A 22613-nucleotide genomic window follows, 5' to 3' on the forward strand; every position below is an offset into this window, starting at 1 on the left:
GGTATCTTTAATTAGCAGGGGGGTTGCGGGACGCAACCCCCCCCCCCCGCAAAAACACTTAAGGTGAAGTTACATATTTCGTTTTGTTTCATTTGTTCATTATGAATATTCATGTCTGTACTATACAGACCATCATGAATATTCAGTGAAATTGTTTAAGAGTTTGGGTTTACTGATTGTTGGGTGGGGCTAGGTGAGGTCAAGTAGGTAGTTTGGCTTGGACTGCTTTAGTCTGCTTTTACAATTGTGTTTGTGTTTGCTGTGTCTATTTCATTGAACAGGGGGGTACGTTGGGATTTAGTTGTTTTGGTGTTATGTCTGTCGGGTTTGTAAGGTGTCGGGTTTTTGGGATTTAGGTGTTGTGGTTCTTGGCGTTATGAATTTCGGTCTACTGAGATTTTGGTTATCTTAAGTAGACCCTTCTCTAACATGTCTTATTTACATTGAAAATTAGACTGTAATCTCTTGAGTGAATGTTAATGTTGCTATTTGACTAGCAAATGTGTAATAGATCAGAAAAGACAGGGTCTGTTAAAGCTCTATGTGCAAGGCAGAGGTCCCCTCAACAGCCTGTATGACACTGAGAAGAGGGACAAGGCTTTGAGACTGTACGCATATTTTTTATGATTTAGGCCTTTGATTGTTTTAGTGAAGAAGTATTGCAATCTTTCCAGTTATGACCAGTGTTATGACAAGTACTTACTGAAAGAGGCATTATACTCAATGAAGGGCCTAATAAAAGCTAAGTACAGTGGAATGATTACATCTTTGGACATGTGCACCACAGGTCAAGATAGAAGCTGTGCAATGAAAAACAACTTCCCTGCAATAGTGGATACATGGTGATCAAAGCATAGTTTGTTGTCTACAAAGGTTTCCAGGTACCTGACTTCTGAATCAATTTTCAGAGAATGTTCTTGAAGTGATAGTTACAACAGATGTCATAGTTGCTGAAGGATTCTATTATACATTTCTAGGCATTTAGTTTTAGTTTATGGTTTTGATGTCACTTGATTGTTTGGGAAAGGCCTTCTTTGATAATCTTGGTGTCCTCTATGGAATTAATGATGGTACCAAGTTTACAGTAACCTGCAGACTTACTCAGCCCTAACCCCCTAACAACTGTTTTGAACTCTGAAAAGTAAATGCCAAACAGGAGGGGTCCAAGGAGAGAACTCTAAAGTACACCGCTAGGGACAGGTCTCTTTTTGCGAATGAGAAGCCAAACACCCTAATTTCCGGGGGTCTACCTGTGAACCAATTAGGTATCCAATGCATTATATAGGGGGTTATATTTAGCTGGGAGAGTTTATCTACAATACCAAAGTATGGGATGGTGTTGAATGCCTTTGCAAGGTCTGCACATGAGGTGTGTACTGACTTGGCCTTATCCACTGCTTCAGTATCTTTCTCGAAGAAGTTGACAAAGTTAAGTACCAGGACAATTCAGAACTGGCTTCAGTTGAGAGGCTGAAGTTTACTTATGTCTTTATTTATTAATTCCATAATCATCCTTTTCATAATCTTACAAATGAGACCAGTTAGGCTTATGGGACTGCTGACACCCCACCCTTTATGCAAGGGGATGACTTTTGCTGTCTTATATTCATCTGGCACAAAACCTATTTGGAGGCTGATACTGAATTGCCTCTTTAGGGGGGCTGACAAGTAGTGTTTCAGGCTGAACAGTAATCATCCCAGTATGTCATGCAGTCCCAATGAATCAGCGTGCTTGGCTTTGGATAGTACCTTGAAGACTTGTTCTTGGATGGTGTGCGTGTGTGTGTGTGTGTGTGTGTGTGTGTGTGTGTGTGTGTGTGTGTGTGTGTGTGTGTGTAAATCGATATGTGATCTGGGAATATAGAAGTGTAGAGGGGGATAAGTTTGAGTTAAATTTGTCTGCTAGTAAATTGGTTATGTCCTCTGGGTCTGATTGTGTGATATTCACTCTACGCAGTGCTGAGCATTGTTTCTGAGGTTTCTAACAAAGCTAAAGTTATTGTGATTATCCTTCACCTGACTGACCATTTTTACCTCCAGCTTGTTGTCTCCTCTGCTTATATGAAATCCTTTACCACCAAATCCTATACACAGGTAAATAGCTTTATAGAAGCAGCTGTCACTCTTTAAAGTAAATTTAACTCCAAATTTAAAAATAAACCTTTATGGTGGAACTCAAATATAAAGAGACTCTATAATAAAAGAAAAAAAAAACTCATTGCACACAAAAATAATTCAACTCTCATGATGCCAAAAATGCTCTTGCTAAACTTAACAGGGAACTCAAGATCCTGATTAAATCAACCTTGTTATTGATCCTTTTTCTGCTTCAATACAGCATGTTTTAGATTTCTTACCATCTCTCTTCAGTGCTGGAGCTTCTCCACAACAAGCTGGAAGGGCATTTTGAATTTAGCCAGGTAATCAGCAATTACCTACAATTAGCCATGATATGATAAGAGGTTTTGTTGATTTTAGGTTGAATATGGAGGAGTTCAAGGCCATTATTTTGTTTAACAAGTCTGGAAGTGATTTTCTTTAAGAATATGGAAACATTGCCAGCTTTAGTGCCTCCAACTAGTGCAGTGAGCTAGAACAAGTGATAGGCATTGAATCCTCGCACTAATGGAGTGCATTCATTAGCTTTGAACCACGTCTCCATGACAATGCATACATCAAGGTTTTCCAGGGTAAGGAATGTACGTAGGGAATGGAGTTTTGTTTTTGTTAAGACTCCTTGCACTGAGTAACAATACCTTTATGTTATTCAGATTCTGTTTTGTTATGTTGGAAGCCTTAGGAGACTGATGCAGCCTAACAAAGGTACTATAGGGTAGACTAATACTGCCCGTCATTCCATCTAAGCTATGTTTATGTACTCCATTTTCTTTATAACCCTTATTCACAAATACTTCTATCAATCCTTTCCTACTGGCAGCTGGAAGCTGTTACTGTTCACTCTCCTAATTGGGTTAAAGTTTACTTTTCAAGGTAAAACTCTAGTACTTGCTCATTTCCAAACACCATAAATACATCTCACATTTAGGAGAACTGTAACATTACATTTGTTTATAACAACATTTAAGTACTTGCAAACAAATTAAAGCCAAACCTCTTACTTGCTCCGGTCAACTTGTCCAATGCTCTCCTTGATCACCTTAAAAAATCCTCCATGAACCACAAAAATAAGCTATGTGAAAACAGGTAACCTCTCCCCAATCTCACTTATTTTTTTTATCCCTGACTTCTACTATATCACTTCAAGCACTAACAATAATCCCTCCCCTAATCCATTTCCCCTAGTAGTCTCAAAAGCTTAAGTCAACAGTGTTTCCTTTTTAATGGCAAGCTGTATCAAATGCCAGATAAAATCAAAATTAGCTTACTGGCAACATACTATCATGATGAATAAAGATTTTTAAAGGTGATCTATCATTTTTAAGTATATTTCTATAACTTGAAGGCAGTAGAAAAAATGGCTTAAAACACTGCAAACAACTATAATCATAAAACACAGATGCTTTATTTGATCAACCAGTAAGCACTTTCATCTCTAACCAAGACTTTTTCAGACTGAATGAAGTATGAATCCAAAACACTTTTATACATCAAAGCAACTTAATTAATTGAATAAGTAATGCTTTATTTGATTAATCATTAAAAAGACTTTAAATTTCTTCTTATCATTTTAATTTTATTTATTTACTTATTTAACATTTGTTAACCTGGAAAGTCCAACTTGGAACAAAGCCAATTTTCAGCGGAGGCCCAGGGAGAAATGCTCCAGACACATGTCTTTCTAACGTGGGAGGAATCCACAGCAACTGGAGGAAACCCAAACGAGCACAGAGAGGACATGCAGACTCCGCACAGAAGGCACCCCAGCTGAGAATAGAACCGGAGAACCTCTTGCTGTGAGGTGACAACGCTACCACTGCACCACTAAAAGGATAATTTATTCCTGCAGGAAATCTAATGGGCACCTTTGATTTTAAGAATAAAAGAGTAAGGACATTGTGGTACTAGATGTGGATTTGTTAGTAACTCTTGATGTGCATTCTCTTTACACAGTCATTCCTAATGAGTTTGGGATGGAGATTGCAAGGGCAGAATTAACTGTTCCTAAAATATTATCCACTGAACAAGTAAGCTTAGTAATTGAAGTCTTAGATATCATTTTATCTTACAACATTTTTCAATTTAATGGAACTTTTTTCAACAGATTAATGGGGTAGTGATGGGTCCTGCAGTGGCACCCAGCTATGTCAATCTATTCATGATTGAATGGGAAAAGGCCAATATCTTTTCTAGTGACTTTTTCAGTAACATCATTTTATTCAAGTGTTTTTTTTTTATTACATCTTTTGATATGGAGAGGAGAAGTAGAAACATTTAAAATAATTTATGCAATTTATTAATAATGTTAGTGACTTTTTAAAATTTACATTGAATTACAATAAATGTAGCCTGCATTTTTTTAGATGTTGTGGTACATAAAGAATCAGGGAGACTATTTACTAAGATTTACAAAAAGATTTACAAGATAATGCTTATTTACATTTTACTCGCATGCACCCTAGGAGGACCAAACTTAATATTGTAAGAGGTCAACCTAACATACAAAGCTATGTCAAACCCAGAGCTGTTGGACATGCTCCACGTAAAGAAATCCCAATCCCTCTGAGCTACACACTCTAGGGACCTAAACCTTGTCACCACAATAAACAGAACATGCTGGAGGGATAGATTCCTGTCTCAGAGACTTCCCATACTCTGGAACAAACTACCTGTCTATATAAAACAAAGCTCATCATTAGCACTCTTCAAGAAAAATCTTGATGATTGGATGGGAGATGGGAAATTCACCCCGGGGATCACTTCTGTGGCTCTGCTTGACAGGGGCACAGGAAAATAATTTTCTTGGGTGGCAAAAGCCAGGGTACCATTTGGCTAGGCTTATATAGGCCCTAGGGCCAATAGCTTAGTACCTACCTATAAACCTATAATAGAATTAATATGCACACAGATAAAGAGTGTGACTTTTTTCATGAAAGCAAAGTGTTATTTAATAAGCTTTTGAAAAGAGGGTATACTAATGAACTTATTGAGAAGGAGTTCATGGAAAGTATCTCAATGAGGATCAAAGGAAATGTAAAATATAAAACAAAGGAAAGTAAGATTCAGTTTAGTACCAGTACACAAGTTACTAGTAGTGTAGATAAGAATGCCATAAAAATATTATATCTGAAAACTGGAAAGCACTGAGCAGGTTTCCTGAAGTAAAAAGGTTGCAGATAAAAAAATATCTTTTGGTTAATAAAAAAAGGAAAAACTTTTTTCAGGCTAAATTAAGTCTCCCTAAGAGAAATGTTTGCCAGTGTAGGAATGTTTAGGTGTTATGATTGCAACTTTTGTTCCTATCTATATACAGGGATTACTGAAAAAAAGTTAATAAGTTTACTGTTTAGTTACAAGGAAGGTATTCCTGTAATTCTAAATTTGTTGTTTATTTGATTTTGTGTCTTTCGTGTAATGTTTTCTATGTTGGAAGCATACCTCTCAACCTAGAAACATTAAAAATCTGAACAAAGACCCATGAAAATTAGGTACAACTGGCCAAAACTCTGTACGCTGATTAACATAAAATTTGCAAACATATTTATGTAACCCCACGCACTCCAATGGAATTATGTGATACCAACATTCAAAAGCAGACTGAAGAACAGACAAAATATTAAACACATACACACAAAATGCGAGACAAAGATTTGTAAATGCTGACTTGCCTAATAACTAACAACACTTTCCAATAACTAATAACCAAAACACAAAACAAAGGCTGACACAAAACTAGGACTTCTCCTTTTTATTAAGACATACACCAATATAAAACTAACCGATTATGTGCTTTTGTCCTATGCTCCTAGGACATCATCTACACAGACTACCAATGCAACGTTTATAGTCAAAACTTAATTACAAACTTAAAATGACTCATCTTAAAAACACAAGCACAACATTATACAAAATTACATTAAAATGACTCAATACTATAAAAAATTTAGCTTCAAAGTGCTCATTAATCAAACACTAAAAACTAAAAATAATTGCTTAAACAATTATCCCAAATCAATAAAAATTGCAATATATGCAAAAGCCAGTAGGTAACACCAAGTGTCTATGTTAGCGCTCTAATGTTTAAAATGGATTGTAAAGAAATAACTTCATTTATCCCTGGGAACTTAGAATCATGCAGCCTAAGTTGCCATTTAATTTCTTTCTCTTCTAATTTATATTTAACAAAATAGCAAATTTATAATTGCTATAAGCAGCACAAGTAATAGAATGCTTATACAAAGCATTAATATTGTTCTCTTTTTTATGACATTATGACGCTCTACATAATGTAGATTTTTATGCAGTGTGCTTTGAACAGAATTTTAAGTACTACTGCTTTTACTTCATTAAAAATATGTATAGTCGACATTTTCCTAACGCTTTTTTTATTTCAGTTGGACAACTAAACTCTTTGCAAGACAGAAGGACAGGTAATTAGGTAGATGAACAGATAAATTCTAAAGTTTTCTTTCACCACTGGTACATAAATTCTACAGAGGCATGTTTAGCAGCACCTCTACGGATCACCCACTATCTCGCATCACCCAATCAGAAGACTGATTTTCCTGCATACCAGCCTTGTACATAAAACCACTCTGTTCCATTAGTAGTACATTTGTTTTGTTCTGGTGCCATTAACATAGACTGAAGCAGAGCTCTTGCAGCACCACGAGGGACTGGGCATCTGCCAGCCTCTCACCAGTAGCAGCACACAGCATCAGCAACTCTATATGGAAGTAAAGAAGGATAAATGAGCCACCCAGTGCCTCAAGCAGAGGCAGAGCCAGAAAACAGCATTCAGTCATTTCATTGAAAACCCTGCTACTGGGAAATTATACAAAAAGGCAGGCTGCTTGGAAATGTGTGATTTCGGGCTGTGATTTGGAATTTGGAATTCTACTGTACTGGGTCACACTTCCTTGATAGTCACAGAACAGAAAGTATTATTTTACTAACACAGTAGCTGCAAATGAACCAGGAATAGAAATATATTTGAGTTATACCTTATTCCATTTTCATTCTTAAAAGATTTCAAGTTTTATTCAAGATAAAACCAATTGTATGCTGCATAGGCCTTATCCACATCTCTTTGATGTGTACTTGTTTTGGACAGGTTAAGAATCCATGTACAGATTACTGTCATGAAAACAGGCACTGAACTCTCTGTACACCATTGCTCAGAACACACACACACTCACAGATATTCACACACACTCACACAGTCATATTTTTACAAAGATCTGTAAGAAACTTTCTTTTTAAAGTTTCCAGGCAACCCCAACAGGTTATAATTCAAATGTGTGCAACTGTGCACTGCAGTTTGCAGAATAGTTTGCCACTTTCTGTGTTTCCATGGCAAGATAACAACTATAACCGAGAGAATAGATCATGATACAGATGCACCATCTTCTTTCATTTCATGTCAGTTTAGTGATTACAGCTTGGCTGACACAGTATCTCGTAACATTATGCATTTAAAACCAATATATTTTCAAAGTTTAACATGGTGCGATTTTGTGGTGTAATTGCAGTGGCTCTCATTAAAAAGCTGCAGCAGTTCAGGTTAAGTGCTGTCAGCACTTTTCTATTAAATGTCTACTGCCTTTTAGATACCTAAATAACAAGAAAAGCAATCAGTTTTTACTGTAAATGTTGACACTGAAGTGATGTGTGATGTCATCACCCATAACTTAAAATTATAAATAAAAATAAGAAAAATCAGGAATTGAAGGGGACACTCGGAAATTCATGGCACCCCATTATTTTGTTCTGAAAACTGGTAAATACTGAGGAATTCGGTATGCTTGAGAGGTTTGATTAGAAGAACCACCAGGTAGTTTCATTCGAGAATATATGAGCATTTATATGCAATTCAAATTAAAAATAACAAAAATGCTCTTAAGCATTTTAATAGTAGCAATTGCAAAGTTGATTTTAAAGTGATTGTTTTAGATCAAGTTATTAATTGTAATGCTGTATTTAATGCAGAAGAACTAGACTGGAGGGAGTATGTCTAGCAGGTTAGGTTGGACACATGCTACCCTCTGGGACTAAATGATAGGGAGAATTTTAAAGTCTTTTTAAGGAGAAAGAAAATAAAGCATTAATTATACAATTAATTAATTAAATTGCTTTGATGTATAAAAGTGTTTTGGATTCATACTTCAGTCTGAAGAAGTCTCAGAGATGAAAGCACTTACTAGACTCTTGAATAAAGCATCTGTGTTTTTTGTTTGTAGTGTTTTTAAGCCATTTTTTCTAGTATTTATCTTTTCAGTAGAGTTTATTATTTTCTGTTTTTTCTACATATAATTTGAAGGCACCCAGGGCATGTACTGGGAAAGCCATTCAAACAAAAATAATAGTTGGTAGCAATTGTAAACTATGCATAATAACTTTTTGGATTGTTAGAAAGTGGATATCTTTAGAGTAGTTATAATACAGTCCATCCAAGATTAACATTGGCTTTAATTGCCAAATACTATTAACACATTGATAAAGAACATTATTCTTTTCTAACTGCCAACTGTAGATATTTATCAAAAATTGTATAAACATAGAAATAACAAGATCACTAACTTGTTAACTTTTCTCATTTTGACAAATTAAATTATTATAAGGAGCCCTAGGAGACTCCATTCTCAAAACAAATTTCTTCAAGATACTTAAATCTGTTCTACCAATAAGAAATGTCATAAAGAATACAACTTTAATTTCATAAAATGTATTATTCCTGCAAAAAAAATTTCAAATTAAACCATTTTTGAAACAGCTTTCATTCTATCAAAAATATACAGTGTTTGAGCTTATGCAATTTAATTAATTTGGTTTGAATAAAACAATGATAGTATCTTAATTGTACTAACAGGTATAACATTACTGTAATTAAAATTATTTTGATGTAGTTGAAAAGACTTTGTTTTTCCAGGGTTTAGAGTACATCCAATACCTTCCTTTATAATTCTAACATTATTAAAGAGTCTATTGAATGAGGAATTTATCTGTGAAATAGTTAAAATAATATCATCTGTATAAGCTATAAACTTAATAAGCATTCATAAATGTTATAGGTTGTATTATCCCTTTCTATGAATCTTGATATAGGATCAACTGCTAATAAAAATAATCTTGGGGAGAGAACTTCATTGTCTCTACCTTTACATTTAATATTACATGGAAGAGGTTAGATTATTTTATCCTAATTTGCAATTTAGTAGAATTAAATAATAGTCTAATCAAGTGTATTATTGAGATTGGAAAACCGAATGTTAAAAAGATAATTTCTAGTAAAACATCAAATGCTTTACAAGGGTCTGATGCTTGATTTTTTTTATTTATTAACTTGGTCTCGTTTAGATTTTAATTTCATACTTGTAAAATTTGATTAGATATGGCAATCAATCTATCATGCAAAAATTCAAACTGAAACAGATGGACAATATGTGGTAGAAAAGGAAGTAAATTATTAATCAATTTGGCAAAAATTTTGTAGTCTGCATTTAACAGGGCAACTGGTCTATAGTTCTGAGCTGAAGATATGTCTTTATATTTTTCAACATAAATAATTTAGCTAATAAAGATACGATTCTGTTGAAGATAGGGTTTGTTATCATAAAGTTAATTAACTGAAGTAAACAGGAGACACTAATTATGTATAAAATTGCTTGTAAAATCAAAAAAGTAGGCCATCTGGCCCTGAAGCTTTTTTATTGGTGCTTTCTCAATTACTTCCAAAATTAATTTTAAAATTTTGAAATAAGGGAAACTGAATTTATAGTTTATATACATAATTAATAATTTGATTTGAATCTAATAATTGTGTCTGTCTCCTTAACACAAATATTTAAATCCTTAAATAAAAAAAGCAAAAGTATGTAATATTATTTTCATATCTGTCGCTATGTCTTCTGGCAAATTTGTTTTCTATACACAGTGACTGCCAGTCCATAGTCAATAACTTATGAAAATGTGCTTCTCTTACTTTAGTCTCAAAATAATTTTCTTTTCTTATTTGCTAAGAAATGTTTTACAAAAGTAATAATTTATGACTCCTCTGCAAAAATTCCTACTTGATGACTGATACATTTATCATAATTAATATTTAATACGTTTTCAGCTGTAACTGTGCAACCAATTTTTATATCACTTTTGCTGCTGTTTTGACATTTTAGACATTTCAAATAAAACTCCTAACATACAAACTTTAAACGAAGGCTGTTTTATAGGAAAAGTTAGAGTATGAATCATTATCAGTCCAATGATCATGTATTTTCTGAATTATCTCCTCTTTATAAACTGAAAAAGCTCTCTTAGTAAAAGCTGGAATCATAAAAAAATGTTTATATGAGCATTCAAAATGTAAAAAATTTGGTGAATGATCAGAAATTACACATGGTTTAATAACTGTTTGTCTACAAGTATCCATGAGTTTGTCTGACACATGGAAATAATCCAAATGTGCTGGCTTCTTATGTTTTAAATCAAAGTCTGTAAATTCTTGTTTTGAGAAGAGTATGTACAACCAAGAATCATTAAGTTAAAAAATAAAAAGATTCAATAGTAAAAAGAAGTTATGTACTCACCATAATGTTCCATCTGTGTTGTCTATCTTCATTTATCCTTGACGGATGAGTTTGGTTCCAACATTGAAACAGACTTGGTCATTGCTACAGCTCATGCCAGCCAAAAACTCTAAAACTTCACCTCTACAAAGAATCCCTCTCTCTCAATTACCTCAGATCAACATAGGAACAAATAAACTATGTAAACCTTTATATATATATATATATATATATATATATATATATATATATATACATACATGTATATATATATATATATATATATATATATATATATATATATATATATATCTGAAGTAAGTAAGCTAGATGGAAGCCTTATGTGCTGTATTTGAACAGCATAACATTTCAAGTGTATGTGATCCGCTCCACAAAAAAATCTTTGACGTCGGGGGATGGAGGGGGGAGTCAAGGATAAATGAAGCTAGACAACACAGATGGAACATTATGGTGAGTATATAACTTCTTTATCTGATGTTGTCCATCTTCATTTTATCCTTGACAGATGAGACAGGGTCCTCAGCTACCTAAAATCTTCGGTGGACTCACAGAAGGATATTCCTGAGCACCATCAAACCAAAGGATGATCTTCCACTAGAGACCAAGTCCAGTTTGTAATGAGTAATAAAGGTACTGGGGAGAAGGCCAAGTAGCTACAGCACATATGTCATCCATTGCAGCTCTAGATTGGAAGACCGGTGAGGTGGCTATAGACCTTGTAGAATGTGCTTTGACAGGTTTAGGCAAGGTTAATTTATTATCATAAATGAATGAAATGCAGTCTTTCAGCCACTTAGAGAGGGTAATCTTGCAGACTGGTTTGCCCAACTTTGCACTGGAAAAAGAAACAAACAGTTGACTTGATAGTCTTATATTTTTCATTCTGTGAAGATTGAAATGTAATTGTCTACGGATGTCTAGTAAATGTGGAGTATATTCTCCTTTGTTGGAATGGTTTGGGAAGAAAAAGGTTAAGTTAATAGTCTGGTTTACTTCAGCCTCTGATAGTATATTGGGTAGAAAGGAGGGGTTCATACATAAAGATGCCCTATTCTTATGGAAAACTAGGTAAGGAGATTGAGATGATAAGGCATGGAGCTCTGAAATCCTTCTGGCAGAAGTAATAGCTACAAAAAAGAGTGTCTTCCAAGGAAAAAACTTCAGATCACATTCTGCAAAGGGTTCAAAGGGGGAATGTTTTATTGCTTGTAATACTAAGTTCAGGTCCCAAGGAGGAGTCAGATCTTTGAACGGGGGTTTTAACAAAAGTGTGGCTCTTAGGAAAAATGTATAAAGCCTGTGACAGGCTAAAGAACGTGTTTCTAAACCATTGTAAAAATTAGAAATTGCAGGCAATTGTAGTCTGATGGCAAATGGAGAAGCTCCAGCACTGAAGAGAGATGCTAAGAAATCTAAAACATGTTCTATTGAAGCAGAAAAAGGATCAATTTGTTTTTCATGAGTCCAAATTGTAAATCTCTTCCATTTACTTAAATATAGTTTTCTAGTGGAAGGTTTATGAGCCGACAAAAGGATGTGGCATACTGGAGAGGAAATATTAGGATACCTGGCAATTAATGGAATTGGAGGAACCATGCAGTCAGCTTGAGGATCGAAATGTTTGGGTGAACAAGATCCTCTGGATGGGACAGAAGATATGACACTGGGTCCAGAATCCAAGGTTGTTGAATCAAGTAAGGCCAAAGAAAGATTTACCAAATTTGTCAAGGCAAAAAGGGAGCAATGAGGATTACTGTGCTCTTCAACCTGAGGGTTTTCTATAAAAATCTAGGAATCAGAGGTATCTGTGGAAAGGCATACAGGAGACCAAGGGCCAATCGTGGAGGAGAGCATCTCTGGGTGACTTTCCTGGAGGGGGAATCAGACCGAAGTAACTACTGCACTTGTTGTTTAGGGGAGGCATAAACAGATCTCAGCAAGGTTGAACTCAATGATGGAGTATCATTTTTACCACTTCTAGATTGAGAGACAACTCGTGAGGCTGAAGGATGCATCTGCTCAGCTTGTCTGCAAGCACAATGGAACTCCCTGGAATGTGCATTGCTATTAGAAAGCAGTTGAATGAGACCACCCACTGCCACACTCTGAGGGCTTCTCAACAAAGGGGGTAAGACTTGGTTCCTCCCTGCTTGTTGATGTACCAAACCACTGACATATTGTCCATCTGAAATGCAATAGTCCCCTGAGGAAGAGGTGTCTGAAAGGCCTGCAGTGCAAGAAGAACTGTTCTTATCTCCAGGACATTGATGTGCAAGTTGGCCATAATAGGGACCAAGTGCCTTTGACTGTCTTGCCCTAATAATGTCCCACCCCATCTGGGAGGTGTCCATGGTCACTATGGCCATGGGCATTGGGTAAACAAATGGACAACTGTTAAGAATTGTTCAGAATATACCCACCAACTATTCGTGATCACTACTTGGTCAGACAGTGGGTGCTGAATGATAGACCACTGGGAGGCTAGTAGCCATTGCAAAATTATATGTAACCTGGCTAGTGGCATTAAAGTTATAGAAGCAGCCATGGGTCCTAGAGCTTGCAAGATGAATCATGCTGGAAGCTTCTTTCTGTGAATTAACTTTTGAACCTGGACCACAATTCTCTGTCATTCTAGAGGAAGAGATGCTATCATTGTCTGAGTATCCAGTACTGCCCCCTATGAATTCAAAGTTTTGAGTTGGGGTTAAATTTGACTTTTCAACATTTATCATAATCCCCAGGTAGGCACAGATATTGAGGGTGTAGTCTCTGGCTACTAATAACTGATGCTTGGTCGAAGCAATTATGAGCCAGTTGTCCATGTATGGAAATGCTCAGAATCCTTGCAGTCTCAAATGAGCTGCTGCTACTACTGCCATGCACTTGGTGAGCACCCTGGGGGTGTGACGAGTCCAAAGGGCACTACTCTGAACTGGTAAAGGCTGGCTCCCAACCAGAAGTGTAGGAACTTTCTGGAGCTTTTGTCCATTTGTATATGGTAATACACATCCTGAAAGTCTGTTGAGCGCATCCTGTCATCTTTCTTCAGAAAGGGAAGAATAGACTGTACCGTGGCCATCCAGAAATGTGTTTGCCAAACAGATTTGTTCAGTACACTGAGATCCAAAATTGGTTTCCAGTCCCCTTTCTTTTTTGGAACTAAAAAGAATCTTGAGTAGGTTCCAGATCCTTCTTGGTCTAGCAGGACTTGCTGGATGACTCAGCTGTTTCTGGACTTCTTTCACTGCTGAATCCCTCTGACTGGGTGGGACATCAGGGATTTTCTTGTGAACGGGGGGTTTGAAAAAAGGAAATAGTATAGTCTCTGGATATGATCCTTTGCACCCAGGAACCTTTTGTTAAGCTTATCCAGGCATTTAGATGCAAGGATAAGTATCCACTGACTACCTCCAGATGAAGACAATCAAGCCTCCCTTCAGGAACTGTTGCATATTGTTGGCCCTCTCCTCAGAACTATGCGGAAAACATATGCTCTCACTAGAATGTATGAGCATAGTATCCAGGAATTAGTGGAGGTTCCTGGATTCTGATGCCTGTGATATAGCCACCATGTTCCCAGCTAGTCTTTGAAAGATACCTGTAGTTAAAATTATAAGGGTTACACATACCTTAGTTTCCACTGAGATGGGCTTCCCTCAGTTGGCTCTCACTCTGAGTTGAGGGTGGCAGAGCTCACAGAGTTCTTGTAATGTTTTCCTGTCCATCCAGTAGCACTCTACAATCTCCAGGTCATGTAGCATCTGAAAAGTTACCCTGGGCTTGAACACTCTTCTCATTCTCAGCCTAAGTCTATTGTCACCAGCACCAGCAGCATTGGTTTCAGCTTGTAGCACATATATGGAGCAAAGCTGCAGAAACCCCTAACATTGTGTCCCTTTAAAATTTCCTTTTCCTTACTCCAATGGTAAAGAATTATTCAGTAAAAACAGAATAGAGGCTACATGGATGCTTTATAGCTTGTTGAATAGCTCCACAGTGTTGGATTGGTTGATTAGCATGCATTTCAGCTGCTTATGTTGTCATTTACATCTATGAAACATAGACAAAGACAGATGCAATACAGTAATTATCTACACCATAATAAAAAGGCATCTCTAGCCTGTTTTATGTTTCTCCAGTGGGTAATACTCACTGGCTACCTTTTCTTTTTTATCTGGAAACAGTTATTTTGTGAGATGAGATGATGTCTGCCTGGCCTCCAGACCAGTGTCTGACCATGCCCTGGTGGGATGACCCCATATCCAGATGTCTGATATAGCTGATGACATCAGCAGTGTCTGTTTTTAATATGGTAATAACAGTGTCCCACATGCTGCGGTAAAAAGCCCTCTGTAATTTCAAGCAAGAGCATACATCGTTAACTGCAGTGAGAATAGAACCCCTACCTATCCAAATACACAGACTACAGATCATGGTAAATAATGCAAGCACCACGGCACAAGTCTGACTTTTGTAAGACTGCAGCTGAAATTACAGTGCATGACAACAGCAGCCCATGTGTGTGATACAATGTTTGGAGGCCAGCATAGGTTTATAGCTTCATAGTTCACATGAAGCCACTACCATAATGGCCTTGGGTTCATCGGTTCACAGGAGGTTATAGGCTGTCCATAGGGCCTTGTCAAGCCTACCCAAGTTGTATCACTGCTCCCTTACAGACCAAGATACGTACTCCATAACTGCAAATCCTTGATCAGCATTGGCTGACCCTGTCTAAGAGTGACACAGGTGAAACCACCAGAGTAAATCTATGATTTACCACCCAACTGTCCCAGTTACACTTAAATAGGGTCATTGAGGAGCTTAATTTTACATGAACTGTGAGTTTGCTCCATAGGAGCAACAATTTCTGGGAGATACATCTGTCTCTCCAGCATGTCCTGTTGATATTGTAGGCTACGTTAAAGTCCCTAGAGTAAGTGAGTCTTGTCCCATGTGATTTGGGGAGGTGCAGCATTTCCATTAAGGCAGTGTTCAAGCCTGCTCTGTAGGCCAGCCAAAAGTTGCATAGACCTTAAACAGAAGGATCTCACACACTGGGTGGTGTAGCGCTCTCCTATGTCAGTGAGTAGTAGGTCAAAGGCATTTGAGCACCTTGTGGGGGTGCAAACTAACTGTTCCAAAACATTCATGCTTGCAAAGTGCAGGAACCTTAGGGTGAGCATGTTTGAGCTGATGGACATTTCCAATCAATGGAAGGATAGTTAAAGTTACCCATGCCTGGGGTGTTTGGCTGTATTATGAGTGACTCAACTAGGTCCAGGAAGGCACTGTGTGGTTTCATGGTTCATGTTGGTGGACTTGTAGCTAACAATGATGTGGTGGGGGGTTTCCTCCTACAGTTACTTTGACTTGTAGTAACTCTAGGGAGTTGTACTGCTGAACCAGTCTTGAGCTGTATTTGTCTTTTATGAAGATGGATGCACCTCCTCCTTTGGTTCTTCCATGTTCATTTTGTTTCCTGAACATGTGGAAGGCATTATAGCCTTTCACAGACGGAGTACTTTCTGCAGCCCTAAAGCATGTCTCTATGACTGTACAAACATCAACATCTTCCCAAGTAAGAAGCGCCTCCATTGACAGTAGTTTCTGACTTAGAATCCCAGCATTATGCAGCATAACCTTGAGTTTGTCCTTTGAGTATATTTCATGTCAGGAAGTTTGTTCTTATGACATTGCCTAAAAAGTCACTATAGGGAAGGCAAGTACCCTGGCCAATAAACAAAAGGCAAGAGGTGACAGATCAAGACTTTCCCTGGCAAAGCAGTGTAGTGTACTGACCATATCATACCAGCCTGACAACTACTGGATCCTCCTGGAGTGACACTAGTAGCCAAGCAAATTATTTAAGGTAATAATTGGTTTGTTTGTATTGAGGCATCATCCTAGGTGATGGTAGAATGCTGCTTAGGGCTACAGACATTCCCGTCTGGGACACATAATGTAAAAGGTCGGTCTCATCTCTCTTCATATAGTGCAGTGAGGAACATCTCAAGTCATTTACTCCAACATGGAGCATGATAGAGGTGTAACTGTCTGTTGTTGCTGAGAGACTTGAGGGCATGCAAGACTTTGCTGATCCTGGCACCTGACAGGCAGTTGACTGTGACTTTCTCCTTGTACAACCTGATGAGGGGGACATCTGTGTGTCTCACTATGGATTCACCTATGACCAATACAATACATTGGTTTTGAGGTGTTTTGCCTTAAGGGCTTAATGGGTGAGACACTGATACTTTTGTTTTTATATGCAGTGGGTTCAGATGAGACTGTTATGTGTGCAGAAGATTTGCATTTGTGAGGTCTCTGCTCTTTTGGTAAGCTTCTAATGAGTACCTCTGTATATGTGGGTTTATGTGTTGTGCACTTGATTTGTTGAGGAGGCAAAGTGTGTGTGCTGACAACCTGTTTCATATCGGGTTCATTGTTACCGGAGAGAGACAGCATTTATTCTTGATTCATTGTATACTTGCATCTCTCACATATTATATTGGTAAGGATTAGGAGTACATGGTAATCACTATTCATGAAACAACAGAAACCTAGCTGTGTAAAAACACAAGTACCCTTAGTAAGCATATTTAGATGGTCATTGTTAGCAGAGTGATTCTGTGAGCAGCAACAACTGGGCCTGTCTATGAGGGAAGCAGGTGCCATGCAAGAGGCTGCAATAGGCTCCCATTGCATGTGAAGCATTGCTCCTCAGTGACCCTGTTTAATCACAAACTTGATACTGGTTGGGTGATTGTACAGTCACCTCTGAGCTGGCACTCATGCCCCTCATGGAAAGGGCCAGCTTGTGCTGCTCACAAACATGCTCTGCTAAAAACAACCATTCAACTATGCTCATTAAGGGTACTTGTGTTTTGACATAGCTAGACTTCTACACACCCTAGTGCTGTTAGACTAGTAGCCTTATATCAACCTATAAAGCTATATGCCTATGCAGGCCTCCCAATCTGTTGTCCCCCACATGACCTGCTGATGTTATCTACTATAAATTCATCTGCACTCTTACACATATCTATCTATCTATCTATCTATATATATATATATATATATATATGTGTAATATATATATATATATATATATATATATATATATATATATATATATATATATATATATATATAAAACATATTGCTACTACTGGCCTGTCTGGAACAAAGAAAAAGCTGACACGGGAAGTAGATTTAAGCACTTTCGTTCACTGCTTTTATTGAGCAATATGAACTTCTTCAGAAATCTACTTTTCAATGTTTTACTTGCAGTATTTATAGCACAGTTAAAAAGAGGAGGAGACAAGCTAATCATGTAGCCATGTAAAGAAGGAGATATGTATGTGATCTGTGGGGGTTGCACATCAGAGGGCATACTGACATCATGGTTCCCAGCCTTCATCACACCAATAACCAAGCACAATGCACCCTTCTCCATGTATCTGCCTACACATGTTTCAGTGATGTGTAACTGAAGTGTACCACCTTTGTCACAATCCTCTGTCAAACAGCCTATTGTCCATACCCAAGTATTCTTTCTGTGAAATACATATGACTCTATGATGGTGCAGACAATCAATAAAGTTCACCAAATGCATGTGTGCTATCTGTTCAGCTTATGCACACACTGCATACATATGTGTTTAACAGCATTAATGGCATATATATAATTTGTGACAGTGTGAACTGTGCCATAGATATATGCCATGCACACAAGGCAATTAGCCAATATTGCCCATACTGTCACATACAGGTATAGCAGTGTCCCTCCTAACACCTCCTGCAGATACTGCAGTACCAGGATAGTGTGCATGGTTGTCCTCATAGAGTGTGGATGTATCTTACTAGTTGTCCAGTGTGTATGTGGGCTCATCTGTTTTCACTCCACATCACATATGTTATGTTAGAGGCATGGGATTAGTGGTGGTATTATTCAGATATTTTCCATGATTTTGGTTGGTTCTTGTAATGTTTGACATGCTCCTTTACCTATGGCCACCTTGCTGTAAACCTCTGCTGACAGTAAACTCATATTCAGGTATATCAGTCTGGACAGTTTCCCAATATGCACCCTACCTCAACTGTATGTCAGATCCCTGACAGATGTCCTCTACATTACTCATGTAAGGATGCTTATCTCACATATACATCCTCCCCAATGGTATGTCACCTTTTGTGGCAGTCACAGACAACACATTTTCACTGTACAGTCTGGACTGTACCATATAAATATGTGCTTGGTGCTGCTGCTACAACTATCTTCCATTGGCATGCCCTTCTCTGCTATACATATGGGAGTTTCACCGCTACTCTTTTCCTGTATTCATTCCTACAGTTCATCTGTGTGTCCCTATTCAACACACACATTTCCCCCAAGTGATCATTATACATGGTACTCACATGTCTTGTTACAGATCATTAACACAGCTTCAGTACAGAATGACAGGAATGGGATATCACAATACTCAGCACCTGTACTGTGTTTGGGCCATATACTTCACGTTCATGTCTCTCAAATGTCCAGTTATTCCAAAGATGTCCAGATATTTTCCTTATCGAATATTTGACTTTCTGCCATATCACTGGGATGATCTCTGGACTGTTGTGACTCAATATTGCAGACATTTGGGTGCATATCCCTCAACTGTCCTGATTTGTGGAGAATGAACAGTTTTTGTTTCATATTTGTCATTTTTTTTCCTGATAACATGTTGTTTTCCTGGCAAATCATTGGCATGTCATTGCAGAGTGCAGTCAGTAGTTGATGACTAACATTTGAGTTTCAAACGTCATAATCTTCAGAAAGTTCATGCTAATGTACAACCTATATATTCTATCAACTTCATAACCTTGGACATAGGATCATAGGAGGTTACTAGGCTATTGGCCCTGAGGCCATTATAAGCCTAGCCAAGAGTTTAGCCCATGTTTAGACAAGTCAGCACCTGATGCCCCTGTCCAGCAGAGACATGGGTGGAATCCCAGGGGTGTATTTTCTGTTTCCCATCCAGTTATCCAGGTTTTGCTTAAAAAGGGATAAACAGATACTCTGCTTGATGTGGAGTGGGAGCATATATGGGGGAGTCTCTGGGACACAAATCTGTCCTGCCAACAAGTCCTGTTGATGTCACAGACCAGGTAAAGGCCTAACGTGCAAGTTACTCAAGTGGAGCTTGACTTGTGGATATGCAGCAATCCCATCAAGGTGGGGCCCATAAACGACTTGTACGCCAGACAGAGGTCACCTCTGAGGAGAATGTATGAAACTGAGTAGAGGGATAGGGCTTTTAGCCCATGTATGGTAGACGTTTGAGGCCCTGGGTTCTCCTGGTAAGGAACCTCTGTAGTCTCGTCAGCTGCTGCATGTGCTTTGCAAGGTACATGCCAAAAAGGGCGTTGTACTCAATAATGGACCTTATAAGGGAAGAATACAGGAATGTTATGACCTCCCTGTCCCTGGATGAGATACCTTTACTTATGAGGTGGGTCATGTGGAAGGCTTTCCATGCAATGGAAAGAACATGGTGGTCAAAAGTCAGGTTGCTATCTACCTGGGTGACCAAATCCCTAACGAGTGACTGTGTGCTTAGTATGTTGTTATTAATGTGATAATTTGTGGGGACGTCACTCTCCCCAAAGGGGATGATGATGCATTTTTTGATATTCAGCTTGAGGCCATGTTTCTGGCACCAATCATTTGTCTGCGTGAGACCCTCTTGGAGGATCTCCACATCACAAGGGGAATTGATGACAGCACCCAGCTTGCAGTCATCTGCAAACTTGGTCAGCCATAGCCCTCTGGTTTTGGCCTGCACCTCAGAAAAGTATATTCCAAACAACAGAGGCCCCAAGACCAAACCCTGGAGTACACTGCTTGTTATAGGTCTACTGCTTGAGGTGGCTTACCTTATTTTGATTAGGTGGGTTCTATCAGTGAGCCACTTTGCTACCCATTTGGTAACATATGGATTGATGCCTATTTGAGAGAGTTTATCTGTTATGCCTGAGTGGGGAACAATGTCCAAGGCTTTGGCGAGGTTAAGGTAGGTGGTGTGCACCATCTTCCCCTCGTCCATGGCTTTGGCGACCATCTCAAAGAAGTCAAACAAATTTAGCAGACATGACCTCCCCTTGACGATCCCCTTGGGATCAAATGTTTGGAGGCTGCCAATGTTCTTGTTAATGAGGTCCATGATAATTCATTCCATGGCCTTGCAGATCAGGCTAGTTAAGCTGATGGGTCTATAATTTCCTGGATCGTGCAAAGGGATGACAGTGGCTGTCCTCCACTCAGCTAGGTCAAAGCCAGTACTCAGGCTTTGGTTGAATAGGGCACCTAATGGTGCTGCAAGTTCCTGCCTGAGTTCACGCAGGATGCAGCCTGGGATGTTATCGGGTCTCATGGAAGCTGTATTTTTTGCCTTTGAGATAACAGTGATGACCTGTTCCCTAGATATAAGGGAAAGGGAGAATATTAGAATATTAACAATCTGTCCCTATTTCTGGCCCTTTGTCCCCCACTTTAATGGCTTTGTCCACATTTCTCACGTTAAGAGATTGAGAGTGTTAAATTCAAACTCATTCCCATGTGATGTCTACTGTCACATAAATCACTATTACTGGTTATTTGTCCTCTCATTAAGTTGGCCTCTGTGCAGTTATGTTGCACTAACAGAATAACAGCTATTTCTACAGGTTCCATACCTCTTAACTGCACAGATATTTGCAGAATGTCCAGATTTTGCCTGATATTTTTGGTGTATTTCTCATATAATTGTGGTTTTCTGGCAAATCATTGTTAAAGTATTGAGAGTTGAAGTCAGAAAATAATGACAGACATTTGAGCCTCAGACTTCATACCCTTCTGAAAATTCATGGGAATGCAAAACCTGTCAATCAAGTAACTTTTTATGTTTATAAGAGCAATATTTAATAAGTGTGTCTCTAGCATACCTCACAACTGTCTAGATTTTCACAGAATGTCCAGATTTTTGCCTCTTATTTTTGGCCTGTTCTTCATAAAATTTATGGTTTTCTGAAAATCATTTGTATGATCTGAGGATTAAAGTCAATAAATAATGATATGCCTTTGAGTTTCAGACTTCATGTTCTTCAGAAAATGCATGCAAATTCTGTTATACTAGCAACTTCCTACATTTATAAGAGCAATATTTAAAACGTGTCCCTGTATTTCTGCCCTTGTCCCCACATTTTGTCATGCTTTGTCCAGATTTCTTTTGCTAAGAGCTTGAGAGGTATGGTCCCTACTTGTCATCCTTTGCCCCCACATTATTTATGCTTTTTGTCTCTATTTCTTGCTCTAAGAGACAACCCCGGTGATCAAAGTCACTAAATAATGACATGCCTTTGAGTTTCAGACTTCATGTCCTTCAGAAAATGCATGCTAACAGAAATCATGTTATTCTAGCAACTTTCTACATTTATAAGAGCAATATTTAAAATGTGTCCCTAAATTTGTGCCTTTCTCCTCACATTATGTCGTGCTTTATCCAGATTTCTTGTGCCAAGAGCTTGAGAGGTATGGTCTCTACTTGTCATCATTTTCCTGCACATTATTTATCCCTTTTGTCCTTATTTCTTGCTGTAAGAGACAGCCCCAGTGTGATCACTGTGGCATTCCGTGCAAATCCATGGACTGTATGTGCTCTCCTTTACACAGACACGATATTCATGTTTGTTTAGAATGTTTTGGGGCCAGTGATACTGTTGTGAGCTGCAAAACCTAGCCCAGGCATGCCGCACCTCACTAATAATGCATTGCATGCTGATGCACACTTACTACCGTTGGGGTCGCAGTTGCACTTCGTGTAGGCTCTGCATGGAACCTACATGGAGTTTAATGAATCCTGCGGCATGTTTTTATCCACTCTT

The 22613-nt window shown here is 38.0% G+C and overlaps 1 protein-coding gene across 1 annotated transcript in view; it reads right to left on the reverse strand.

Moving 5' to 3' along the window:
- IQCE (IQ motif containing E) overlaps positions 1–22613 on the reverse strand; it is a 2620731-nt gene that overhangs the window by 2235473 nt on the left and 362645 nt on the right. The gene's annotated exons all lie outside the window — the stretch shown is intronic.

This window comes from Protopterus annectens, chromosome 12.part0, assembly GCF_019279795.1.
Source record: "Protopterus annectens isolate FY-2018-M chromosome 12.part0, PAN1.0, whole genome shotgun sequence".
Taxonomy (NCBI): domain Eukaryota; kingdom Metazoa; phylum Chordata; order Ceratodontiformes; family Protopteridae; genus Protopterus; species Protopterus annectens.